General features: G+C 42.3%; 2 pseudogenes; one reads left to right on the top strand and one right to left on the bottom strand.

The window, feature by feature from the left end:
• The first annotated feature begins 247 nt into the window (after positions 1 to 247).
• LOC116089250 lies at positions 248 to 1,618 on the top strand (annotated as a pseudogene).
• Positions 1,619 to 11,479: 9,861 nt separating this feature from the next.
• Positions 11,480 to 12,133, bottom strand: LOC116089477 (annotated as a pseudogene).
• Positions 12,134 to 12,659: the final 526 nt, after the last annotated feature.

Raw genomic sequence — 12,659 nt, 5'->3', positions numbered from 1 at the left:
CACAGGACCTTGGGAAGAGCAGTCAGTGCTCTTACTTACTAAGCCATCTCACCAGCCCAATTTCTTGATTTTTGAATGGCCTATAGGGTATTATTGATTCACTTAATGTTCAATTGCATTAAAAAAAATTTGGACCATAAAACAGGTTTAAAAGTAACAAGTTTAATAAAATTAATCATAAATACACCCCCAAACTTGTTTGCTGTCAGAAGGCTGGCATGAAAACCACTGCTAATTCAAAGCCAAAATGGAAAAGGAAATGACTCATATCAACATTGTCGTTTTTGGACACATAGATTCAGGCAAGTCCGTTGTGACTGGCCATCTCGTCTACCAATGTAGTGGAGTCATCAAAGGAGCCATCAAAAAGTTGAAAAGGAGGCTGCCCAGATGGGAAAAGGCACTTTCCAGTATGCTTGGGTCCTGGACTAACTGAAAGCTGAGAGAGAGCGTGGTATCACCACTGGCATCTCCCTGAGGCAATCTGAGACCAGCAAATCTGTGTGACTCTCACTGATGCCCCAGGACACAGAGACTTTATAAAAACATGATTTCAGGCACATCTCAGGCTGACTGTGCTATTCTGGTTGTCGCTATGGGTGTTGGTGACCTTGAAGCTTGGATCTCCAAGAATGGCCAGACCTATGAGCATGCCCTTTTGGCTTATACTCAGTATGTGAAATAGATCATTTTTAGTGGCAGCAAACTAGATCCCACTGAATCACCCTACAGCCTGAAGATATATAAATAAATTGTTAAGGGAGTCAGTACCTACATTAAGAAAATTGGCTACAATCCTGACACTGTAGCATCTGTGCCAATTTTGGTTGGAAAGGTGACAGCATGTTGGAGTCAAGGGCTTAATATTCCACGGATCAAGGGATGGAAAGCCATCCAGAGATGGTTGTGCCAGTGGGATGACAGTGCTGGAAGCTTTGTATTGTATCCCCCCAATAAATCAACTGACAAGCCTTTGAGACTGCTCCTCCATGATGTCTATAAAATAGATAGCATTGGTTCTGTCTTTGTAGGGAGAGTGGAGACTGGTGTTCTCAAACCTTGTCATGGTAGTTCCCTTTGCTCCAGTCCCTGTCACAGCAGAAGCAAATTTTGCTTAAATGCATCATGAAGCTTTGGGCGAAGCTCTTCCTGGGGATGTGGGCTTCAGTGTAAAGAATGTGCCTGTCGAAGATGTTAGATGTAACAACGTTGCAAAACAACAGCAAAAAAACCGGCCCATCTATGGAAGCTGCTGGCTTTACTGCTCAGGTGACTATCGTGAACCATCTGGGTCAAATCAGTGACGGCCATACCTTTGGACTGGATTGTCAGAGAGCTAATACAGCTGCAAGCTTGCTGAGCTTAAAGACAAGATTGTCATTCTGGTACGAAGCTGGAAGATGGCCCTAAATTCTTCAAATCTGGTGATGTGCCCATTGTTGATATGGTCCCAGGCAAGCCCATGTGTTGAGTGTTTCTCTGACTATCCTCCACTGAGTCATTTCTGTTGCTCACGACATGAGGCAGACAAGATGCTGTGGGTGGCATCAAAGCTGTGGACAAGAAGGCTGCTGAAGCTGGCACCAAGTCTGCTCAGAAAGCTCAGAAGGCTAAATGAACATTATCTTTAGCACCTGCCATCCCAATCTGAATCAGTGGTGGAAGAATGGCCTCAGGATTGTTTGTCTCAAATGGCCCTGTAAATTTAATAGTAAAAAAATGGTTAATGACACAATGCATTGTGAAACCTTTAGAAGGCAAGGAGACTGTTTTGTGGACTACTTTGTATGTATGTGTGTGTGTGTGTGTGTGTGTGGCAGTTTTAAGTTATTAGTTTTCAAAATCAGTATTTTTAAATGAGAATAACTTGACCAAAAATCTATCACAGAATTTTGAGAGTCACTAAAACAAGTTCCATGAGAAAACACCACCACCAACAACAAAAGTAGTTGAGGGCTTAATACACATAAGCACTGTGTTATGAATGATGTGTTCTTCATGCCTTTCCTCATAGCTGTCTTATGTGGTAGCCATCACAACTTGTGAATGAGTGTTGAAGTTTAGTGGAATGAATGAATGACTGAGCTACCTAGCCTGTGGTTAGTAGTAAAATTTAGGATTGAATTTAGATGGTCTTACTCCACAGTGTACCCATTACCTAGAAGGTCATTGAAGACATGAAAGTAAGGAATATCTCTACAAGTTTATAAATAGTAATGTGGTAAGAGAGTCCTGCACAAGGCCTGGAATCCGCCAGTACTAAATGACAGGAAGGGGATAAAAGAACAGCTTGATACACAGAAAGGACATGAGGGTGTAAAGTAGTGTGAAATTTAAATAGCATCTTTTTAAAAGAACAAGTAAACAGCACTAAACCTACATCTTTTTGGGTGGCTGGTTTTTTTTTTTTTTTTTTTTTTTTTTTTTTTTTTTTTTTTTTTTTTTTTTTTTTTTTTTTTTTTTTTTTTTTTTTTTTTTTTTTTTGCCAATTTAGATTGAAATAGAAAAATGTCATTTAAATTAGGTTACCTATGAACACCAGAAATTCATTTGTCATAATTCTGGGGGCTAGAATATCCAAGAGCAAGGGCAAATTCATCATTTGATAAGGCTCTGTTCTATGCACAGCATCTTATTATTTCCCCCACTCATTCTCCCCCCCCTTTCCTTCCTGCCTCCACCTCTTAAGTTCTAGAATTACAGACATTCATAACCATTCTTGGCTTCTTCATGATATCTTCTTTGGTCCTCCTATAGCAAAGGAGCAAATGATCCACCTGAGCCTTCTTTATAAGGGCTCAACCAAACTAACTATATTGATGAGGGCAGGAGTCTCAGGATTTCATCATTTTTTCAGAAGACCACATCTCTTAATGCATTGAAGAATAAGTTTCAACGTATTGATTGTGTGTATGTGTGTGTGTGTGTGTGGAGAGAGAGAGAGAGAGAGAGAGAGAGAGAGAGAGAGAGAGAGAGAGAGTGCTAGATGATAGCAGAAGTTGGTAAGAAATGATTAGTAGTTACTATGAGCTAGGTGATGCTGAGGTCATTGTGAGCACAGTGGGTCTTCAATGGAATAGTAGGAGCAGAGGCCAGATTTCAGCAGTGTTAGCTGTGTGGTGGAGCAAAGAAAAAGAGTCAGAAATTGAGATTACTTCCTTGAAAAGTTTCCTTCCAAGAGGAGATCAGAGACAAGCATGGGAGTTGGCTGACACAAGAAATCAAGGAGGGCCTTTACATTTTAAAAAATGAGTTCCATAATGATATAGCCACAAATTACTAATATTAACTGGTTGGTAAAGGGATATTGAAAATAGAGCAGTCATATTGTCATAAGAATCCTGAAAAAGGAGTCATATTGTGATAAAAATCTTAGAAAACAGAGAAGGGACACAATCTATAAGAGGAAGTCAGCAATACTTAGGATAAAGAATTATCCTTTGGGGAGTGGTGGCACACCCCTTTAATTCTAGCACTTGGGAGGCAAAGGCAAAAAGATTTCTGAGTTCAAGGCCAGCCTGGTCTACAGAGTAAGTTCCAGGACAGCCAGGGCTGCACAGAGAAACCCTGTCTCAAAGAAAAAAAAAGTTATCCTTTTTCATTGTCCTAGGAAAGAAGAAGACAATGGCAAAGAACAAATTGAGTGAGCAAGCTTATCTAATTAGTTTAGGAATTTGATGGAGCTCTTGTCTCATTTCACCCATTTTCTCTATGAGATGGGAGGGAAGATAATTTCCAGACAGTGAGGGAAACATGCTTCCAGGGGAGAAGTATCATGGAGGTGTAAAATATCCCTCCTAGGGCGTGGGGTAGAAGACGTGACCAGATAGTGTCTACAGGTATTGTAAGGACCAAGACGTCAATGGTGGTTGATGAACATCCTTCATCTATGCTGCATGGGTTTGCTAGCACAGTCCAAGGCTCAGGCTGTAGGAAAGGTAAGTGGTTAGGCTGAGCTGGAATTCCAGCACGATTGATTACATCACACTCATCATTTTAAGCAGAATCCCAACTATGTTTATTGACATCTTTTTTTTATGTGTTCACTCAGAAGCTTGGCTCATCAAAAAGGCTGGTCCTGGTCATTCTAAATAGTCTCCTTACCAATGACTGCTGTAAGGACAATTATGTGATGTGACTCTAGGAAACTAGAGGGGGTTCCTAAGACATGGAAGATTATCTTGATTCTGAAATGACACTGTAGTGACAGGTGGTTGATTTCTATCTAGGATAGAACACCTAGAGATGCTTAATGAACAAGCCTAACATGAGGAAGACATATAAGGATGTAGGTATACGAAAGACAGTCTTTGGTTGTCAATAATATAATTGTACTGGGACCCTGCTTCTTCTATGAAATAACCGCATTTCCATTCTGTTTATTAAGTCACACAGAAAATGTGACATAAAAGCCATGGGAGATGTTAACTAAGTCCTGCTTGAGGTGGAAACCATTGCAGTCCTAAGGTACAAAGGAAAGAGAATCACCCAAGTATGATCATAGATGATGGCTTATAATCAGAAAACTAACATACCCATGTCCTGAAAGACCCAAAGAAGCCAAAGAAGCAATGGCTTGGGAGTGAAAGAGCAACCAAGGTGGAGAAATAAGAAAGAGGTATAGAAGCAAACTCATTCACATAACCCCAGAGTTTTCTAATGTTTCTGTTTGAGGGTCGAATGGGCTCTCTAGCAACTGATTATTCCTACAAGGAAATTATTATAGGATTCTGTCTGCAGATGTGGGGCAGGTAGGAGCCCTATTGTTTCTCAGGTGTTTTTCAAATAAGGAAGAAGAGTGGCATGTTCCTGAGAACATTTGCGAAGAGATTTGCTTCATCAGGGAGCTACAAATTATATCTTGTTCTCAACCTAAAAAAATCCCATGTCAACTGGAGAAGGTGGTAATTAGCAAGGCACACTATGGTTCATTTTTATATGCGGAAGAGCCTGAGCTTGATTCACAACACTGTCACGCAGAGTGCTTCCTGTGAAGCAGACAGACCGTTTTCTGTGGGGCATTTGCTTTTAGTGGAAAAATCTAGGCTATGACATTCACTGTCTCAGTGCCTGACGACTCCTGCCTTCCCCAGTTTTTCACCAGTGCCATTTTTGATAACGGGTTATTCTTTTTAGAAACAATGTCCAATGTTTTATTCATACTTTATGCGAAGTGATGAATGTTGGGCTAAGAGGGAAGTAGTGCTCTATTTTTGAGTGGGCCATTGGGTTGTTTGTTCTGACACACATCAAATGTGTCTGTCTTCCTGCTTGGACAGCTCCTTTTAATTGGCACATCTTAAACCCACTTCTTCTCCTGGAACTTTTTGAATTGTAAGATTCGTAAATAGGACAAGTAGTCTACCCAGACAAAAAAACAAAAAAACAAAAACAACAACAACAAAAAACCTCTCAGTACACTTTAATGAGTAATGTGGCTTTTCCCCAAATTAATGTTGTAAAGGAATGTGATCTTTTTTCTTTTTAATCATCATTTTTACTTAACATATCCAGGGCAATTCATACCTTGGTTGTCTAAAATCTTCCCTGTGGTGTATTGTGCTCAATGCCTTTGCCCATGTCCTTCTTCAGCACCTCAGAGATCTGGCAATAAAGCAGTACAGACACTATCTGGGCTCAGCTCCTTCAAGTGAAAATATTCTTAGAGCTGTCTTCCACAGGGTGGGAACCCTTTGCAAGTGCATTTATGGAGACAGGAATACCCAAGCTCTAAAGACAGAAACTCACGAAACTGAAGACAAAGCAGTATGATTGATGAATATTTGGGTTTAGGATGATATCACTGGCCAGATTATGGCTCTTATCATGGGCCAGAAAAATACTTTTGGCCACACCCAAGGTTCACCAGTGGACAAGAGAGTCCAAGTCCTTACGTGCTCCAAATGCAATGACTCCAAAATATGCATTAAGCAGAACGAATAAGCTTTTCAGAAGCAACATAAATTAGTTACTGGAGAAAAGTTGAAAGTAGAAACAGATAAAAACCAGTTGTTTTAGTTTGCTTGGGAGTCCACAAAAAAATCACTTATCCTAGATGGCTAAAATGGCATGAATTTATTTTTACCGAACTCTGGCAGTTAGGAAGCCCATGTTCAGTGTGCTATCTCCCTAAATCCTGGCCCGCAGAGGGCTATGTGCTCATTCTTCTGCCTTGGTTTTTTATACACAGAAACAGCAAGTTATCTGTATGTCTCCATATAGGAATGCTAACTATATCAGAATTGGGACCCCACACTTGCACATATATTAATACTTGATTTCCTCTTTAGGACCCTTTATTACTTTCCTCCTCATTCTGGCAAAGCCACTGACTAAAGCAATTTAAAGATTATTTTGGCTCCCAATTTCGCAGGATACAATCCATCATGGTGTAGAAGGCACGGTGATGGGAGCAGCCCCATCACTGGCTGGACTTTGTGGTGAATATTAATAAATTGTAGAGAAGACACCTCAGGTGAGGACCAAGAGTAAACACGGATGTTGAAGATTTGGCCCTAGTGACCTGTATCTGTCTCTGTACCCTATAGTCTTCTAAATCAATGTCACCAGCCGGGGACCATGTATTCAAAGAAAAGGACCTACAGAGAACGTTTCAAAACATAACCAGCCCTACTTCCAAATACAATCATATTGAAAGTTGGAGCTTCTACCTATGGATTTTGAGGGATCTTTTGAGCAAACATTCTGTCCGTGGGACAAATATCAATTGCAGATGAAATTTTAGCTCCCAGGAGGACTGATTCACAACAAATTGTTGTACTATGGTTCAATTCTAATACTTAACTTGGGCTTGAAAGAAATAGAACTATTATGAGAATTTAAGGGAATTCAAACTCAGAGGGAAAAATGGACAAGAAACTGATTTCCCGGGAACATTGTAAATCCTTCGTGAGTGGGGCTAAGTCCTGAGGAGTGATATTAAGGGTTTGCTGCCCACTGGGAAGCCGGAGAAAAGCCTTATGGGTAGATCTGTGACATGAATGAGGAATGTAATGAGATAAGGAAATGCAATATCCATCTATGAGAGAAACAGATTTCTATGAAAAAGCTGTTGCTCTGATTCTGCTTCCCAGACTGGTATATCCAACTGCACAGTGTAAAGTTCAAAGCAGAGAATTAAAACAAAACTTTTCTAAGCCGTAAGCATCCCTGGATCCTCAACAGAATGAGACAGAAGTTACTTCTTAAGGAACTGGCTTAATTCCATGGGAAATGGCTTGGCATCTCATCATCTAAGACAGAAATACACTAATAGGTTGCTTGTGGGTTTTTTTCTACACATATTACACATCCACATCTGTATGTCTGTACATGCATCCCATTGCCACCCTAATCATTTTACTTCTGGAAAGCAACATTTTCTGCATGGGAGATGTGGCTAGCACTTGCTATCAAAAAAAAAAAAATTTGAAGCAAAAGCAGAATGTAGGAAAAGATAAGCCACGAAAATATGGCTCAATAAGAAACAATCCCAAGCTAGCCAAGGTGACAATAGTGATACTCTATCTCCAAAACAAACAAACGAGCCAACAAGCAGCAAAAAGCAAATAATGTTGTTGCCTCAGAGAGGGTTGTAACTGTATAAAACCATTTCCATTCGATTGACTTCATACAGCTGTGTCTCTTAGTAAAGAGATTTTCAGGCCTACTCACTCCTTCACATTAATGCCTCCTGGTTATCTCCTTCAAGTCTAATTAAAGTCAAAGACTTACTGTCTTCTCCAGAGCATCCCATGGGAACCTATCCAAGGCACAATACATCTGCAGGTTGCTTGGATGAATTCAATGTCAATATGTCAATATGTCTCTTGCAGGTAGCTTAACCAGGGCAGGATGAGCAGCAAAGATGCTGGAAAGGAGGTGCAGTTTCCTTTCTGAATTCTGAATAGTTATTCAGGAGATCATCTAACCCTCCACTACAATGCACAACATTTCTTCAGACAGGTGGACGACTTTCTAGAAATATCTGGCTTTTTTTCTTTTCTGTAATGTTTTGGTGAAAGCTAGTTACTTCCTTTCCTTTCTGGTAGGTTCTATCTAGTTGAGGGCACCCTCAAAAGGAAGCATGGGTAGGAAAAGGTAAGAAACAAGTTTTTTCTTCTTTTTTTTAATAATCTTTTTTTCTTTTTTAAATGTTTTGACATTGAGTATAGTTATTGTACAACTCTTTTTTTTAAATATTTATTTATTATTATATGTAAGTACACTGTAGCTGTCCTCAGACACACCAGGAGAGGGCATCAGATCTCATTAAGGATGGTTGTAAGCCACCATGTGGTTGCTGGGATTTGAACTCATGACCTCTGGAAGAGCAGTCGGTGCTCTTAACCACTGAGCCATCTCACCAGCCCAAGAAACAAGGTTTTAATCATAAAATTATTTTCAAGAATCCCACAGAATCTCTGTAGTGTTGAGCCAGGCTTGCAGGCTCATACAGCTGAAGGTCCTTTGTCCAATTGTAAAGTGAGAGACTAGAATAGCCAAACCCGAATGTTGGCTGGACACACTGAGCATGTGGCACACATTCCTACCAGGCATCAGTATTTCTCATCTGCCACCCCTTTCTTAACACATAGGAGACTTGTTTCTCATCCCTCTTGGAAGGTAGGTGGAACCATATGACCCACCAGTGGGGTGTTGCAGGAGCCAGAACGTGACTGTTCTGGAGTAACGTTGCAAATGTATCATGGTAACACTCTCTGAGGAGTCCAACTCCAGCTCAAAATCCTACGTGTGACAAAGAGCTCGGCATCAACCATAGGCAAATACAAAGGCCATATGACAGAAAGAAGAAGCTGGCCTCCTTGCATCAGTCTTGGTACACAGTGTTTTTCATTCTTTGGAGGAAGTTGTATTTAAAGACCAGGTTCCTCTTTTCCTCCCACTGCCTATCTGGCCTTCCATTGAAAGCATCCAAAAAAGCACAGGGTATTGAAGATCTTTTTCTTCACTCTAACTCAATGCTTTCTCACTCTGACTACCCCCACCCCTGTCTTCTAGTCCCCAGGTCTATATGCTAGGAACTTTTCTCGGATCCTTTCCCAAAGCTCTGCACCTTAAACTACAGATGCATGTCACCTGATCCTTACCTGAAACTCACCCCCCCTTTAAGAATCTAGAGAAGTAAATGAACTCTGTGGGAACCAACCTTTTCTGTTTAGAAGCTTGCTTCTGTTACCCTGGTGAGCAAACAAAGGGTGGCTTGCTTCTTTCAGTTTGTTTTTTTACTTGACCTCCACACACACACAGCATCGCTAACAAATCTGCTTTAGTTGTGAAGATCCTGTGGTTCCAAGCTGGGTGTAGATGCCACAAGTCTGAAACAGCCTCCAGTGGGAAATAGTAACCACAGTGACGTTCTCAGACCCAAAGCAGAATTAGGGTACTGACTTTTACTATAGCGACATCAAAACTTAATATAAGGGACATGCAAACCAAACTGGAAGGAATAACATCTGCCATCTCAGAACTGTATAGAGGTCTAAGGTAGTAGGAGGGTTAGAAGGACAAGTGTTTCAAGACAGAAGTGATGAAGGACCACTGGTTTAGTGTGGCTCAATGAGTGTCCAGCTCCTTCAGGACTTGTCAGTTGTAGTTGTTACTCTTTACAGAGGACAAGAGAAAGGAGGGACATGACGAGATGAGAGTACTGGAGAGACAATGTTGGTCCCTTTGGGAAGGAAAGTAAAAATTCATGAGTGAATACAGTACTGACCCAATTCTGATGTGATGTGATGTATTACTCTATCAGGCAGAGTACCCAGCTTGATGGAGCTGTCAAGGAAGGAGAGGCATAGTGAAAGTTTCTGTTATGGCTTCTTCAAGGCCAGTGGTACAGGACAGAGTTTATAATTTGCTTCTTTAACAATGTTAACACTTCTCCATTGCTAGTGGGAGTGCAAACCTATATATTCACTCTGGACATCAATTCTGAGGTTTTTAGAAAAATGGGAATTGTACCCCAATGCCCAGCTATACCATTCATGGGAATATACCCAAAAGATGCTCCACCATACCAAGAGGACACTTGCTCAACAATGTTCATAGTAGCTATATTCACAATAGCCAGAAACTGGAAACAACCCAGATTTCCTCAAAGAAGAGATAAAGCAAATGAGGTTCATTTACACAATGGAATACTACTCAGCTATTAAAAACAAAGACATCATGAAATTTGCAGGCAAATGGACTAGGTATTATCATGCCAAGTGAGGTGACCCAGACCCTGAAAGACATGCATGGTTTGGACTCACTTATAAGTGGATTTCAGCTATAACTATAGGATAACATGCTACAATCCACAGAGTCCCTCCAAAAATCCTAAGTAACAAGGAGGGCCCAAGAGAGAATGCTTGAATCTCATTCAGAAGGGGAAATAAAATCAACATCAGAGGTAGATGGAGGGAGAGAACTGGGTGGGAGAGAGGGTGAGGTGGGGAAAAGGGTGGGTAGGAGAGGACTGGGAGAGAGAACATAAATCAGTGAGGGGTCATCTCTGAGATCAGACAGAGACCTGGGACAGGGAGGCTTCTGGGAGTCTATGTGGATGACTCTCTCTAGCTGAGACTCCTAGAAGCTGGGAATATGGAAACTGCAATGGCCACTTCATATAGCCAGGCGGGACTTCCAGTGGAGGGAGGGGACATCAACTCACCCACAAAACTTGTCCTGCCTACAAGATGTGCAGGTTTAAAGATGGAGGAGAGATTGGCCAACCAATGATTGACCCAACTTGAGACCCTTCTCATGGGAGAGAGCCAACCCTTGACACTATTAATGTTACTCTTCTATGCTTGCAGACAGGAGCCTAGCATAACTGTTTCCTGAGAGGCTTCATCCAGCAGCTGATGAAAACAGTTACAGAGACCCACAGCCAAACATCGGGTGGAGCTCAGGGAGTCATGTGGAAAAGTGGGTGAAAGCTGAAGGGGTTAAGGACATCATAAGAAGAAGATCTACAGAGTCAACTAATCTGGGCCACTGGAGGTTCACAGAGATTGAATCACCAACCAAAGAGCATGAAGGGGCTGGACCTAGACCCTCTACACATTCATGCGGGTCACCTAACAGTTGAAGTCGGGGCTATCTCTCATTCTGTTGCCTGACTCTGGGGTTGGGCCTCAGTGGGAGAGGATGTATTTAGTCCTGCTGCAACAATTTGTCCCAGGGTGGGCTGGTACCCACAGGGGGCGGGGGTGCTTCCTTTTCTCTGAGGAGGAGGGGAGAGAGTGATAGGAGTGGGTTTTATGAGGGTAGGACTGAGAGGAGGGAAGCTGTGATTGGATGTAAAGTGAATAAATAAACAAATTAATGAATTAATGAACAAACAAATACACAAGCAAAAAAAATCATTTATAATCTTTTTTTTTTCTGTTTCAAAAAACTTTATTTTTACTTGGTCCAAGACTTGGGGAGAAGCTCCAGAGTGATTACAAAGCTGCCTAGTGGCTTTAGAGGTTCATTCAGGTGGAGGTCCTGAGGCTGGCTGGTGCAGAGTAGAAGAGGGAGCCCCTTGGAAAGCAGAGGCCTCCGAGTCATGCTTGAGAGTAAGGCACTCGAAGAGATACTCTCCCAGAGATGCCTGAGGCATGCCAGTCTGCGCTGGTTGTGGCCCTGCCAGCTTACGGAGGTTGGTCAGGTGGTTGTCCATCTTCTTGATGAGCTTCACCTCCTTATTCGGGAAGTGGCTTTCCAGGAAGTCACAGAGATGAGGGTCTATGTGGGCAGAACCCAGGGCATACAGATCCAAGAGGGCCTGTTTCAGGTTCTTCTCCAGGGCCAAGGCAGCTTCCATGGCCTCCTGGGTTTTATCCCATTCATCTTAAGATGGCTTCTGCACATCGTAGAAGAGTGCACGGCCCCCACGATCATTCTGCAACTTGAGGAGACACTAGGTGCCCTTGCACTTCTCCTTGGCCAATTTGCTGAAGAAATGGCCTATGCCCTCCAAAGCCACATCATCTGGATCAAAACAGAAGCCCAGAGAGAGGTAGGTGTAGGAGGCCTGCAGGTGCAAGCTGACCAGGCAGTTCACGGTAGCTTCCACTTCGGTGGAATAATTCTGACGAATCTGAGAGGTCATGGCTGATTCGGAGTATGGGGCTGATCTGTGAAGACGATGCTGCTGGCTGGTCCTAGGAGCTGTGGGCGGTGGAGACTTGTAAGCTAATAAAGAGGGAGTCCTGGGTCTGTTTGGTCCAAACACTGTTGAAGCAAGACAGATCCACGGGACCTCCAAGGTGCCGCTCTCACATTTAATAATCGTAAGGAAGCAAAACCAAATCAGTCTTGGCAAAGCCATTCCCAAGTTGATTAACTCTACTACTATAAGACATAAGTGAGTTTGAACGGTGGAAGGGCGAGACTGTAGAGTTCACTGAGATCTTTCCACTCATGGGGGCTAACACACCTGTTAGGGAATAGGGCTGACAGATCTGTTCCTCCACCACAGTGTCAGCTGTTTACTGCTCATGGCTGAGTCTCTCACTGGAATAATCTCAGGGACAGAGATCTGCCTTAACTAGTATTATGCTTTCTCCAGAGGATGCTCCACACACAATGGCACAAGGAGGGAGGGAGAGAGGGAGAGAGAGAGGGAAGGAGAGAGTGAGGGAGGGAGAGAGAGGGAGGGAGGGAGG

The sequence above is a fragment of the Mastomys coucha genome, unplaced genomic scaffold (assembly GCF_008632895.1).
Source record: "Mastomys coucha isolate ucsf_1 unplaced genomic scaffold, UCSF_Mcou_1 pScaffold14, whole genome shotgun sequence".
Lineage (NCBI taxonomy): Eukaryota > Metazoa > Chordata > Mammalia > Rodentia > Muridae > Mastomys > Mastomys coucha.
This window is presented reverse-complemented; position numbering and strand designations above follow the sequence as displayed.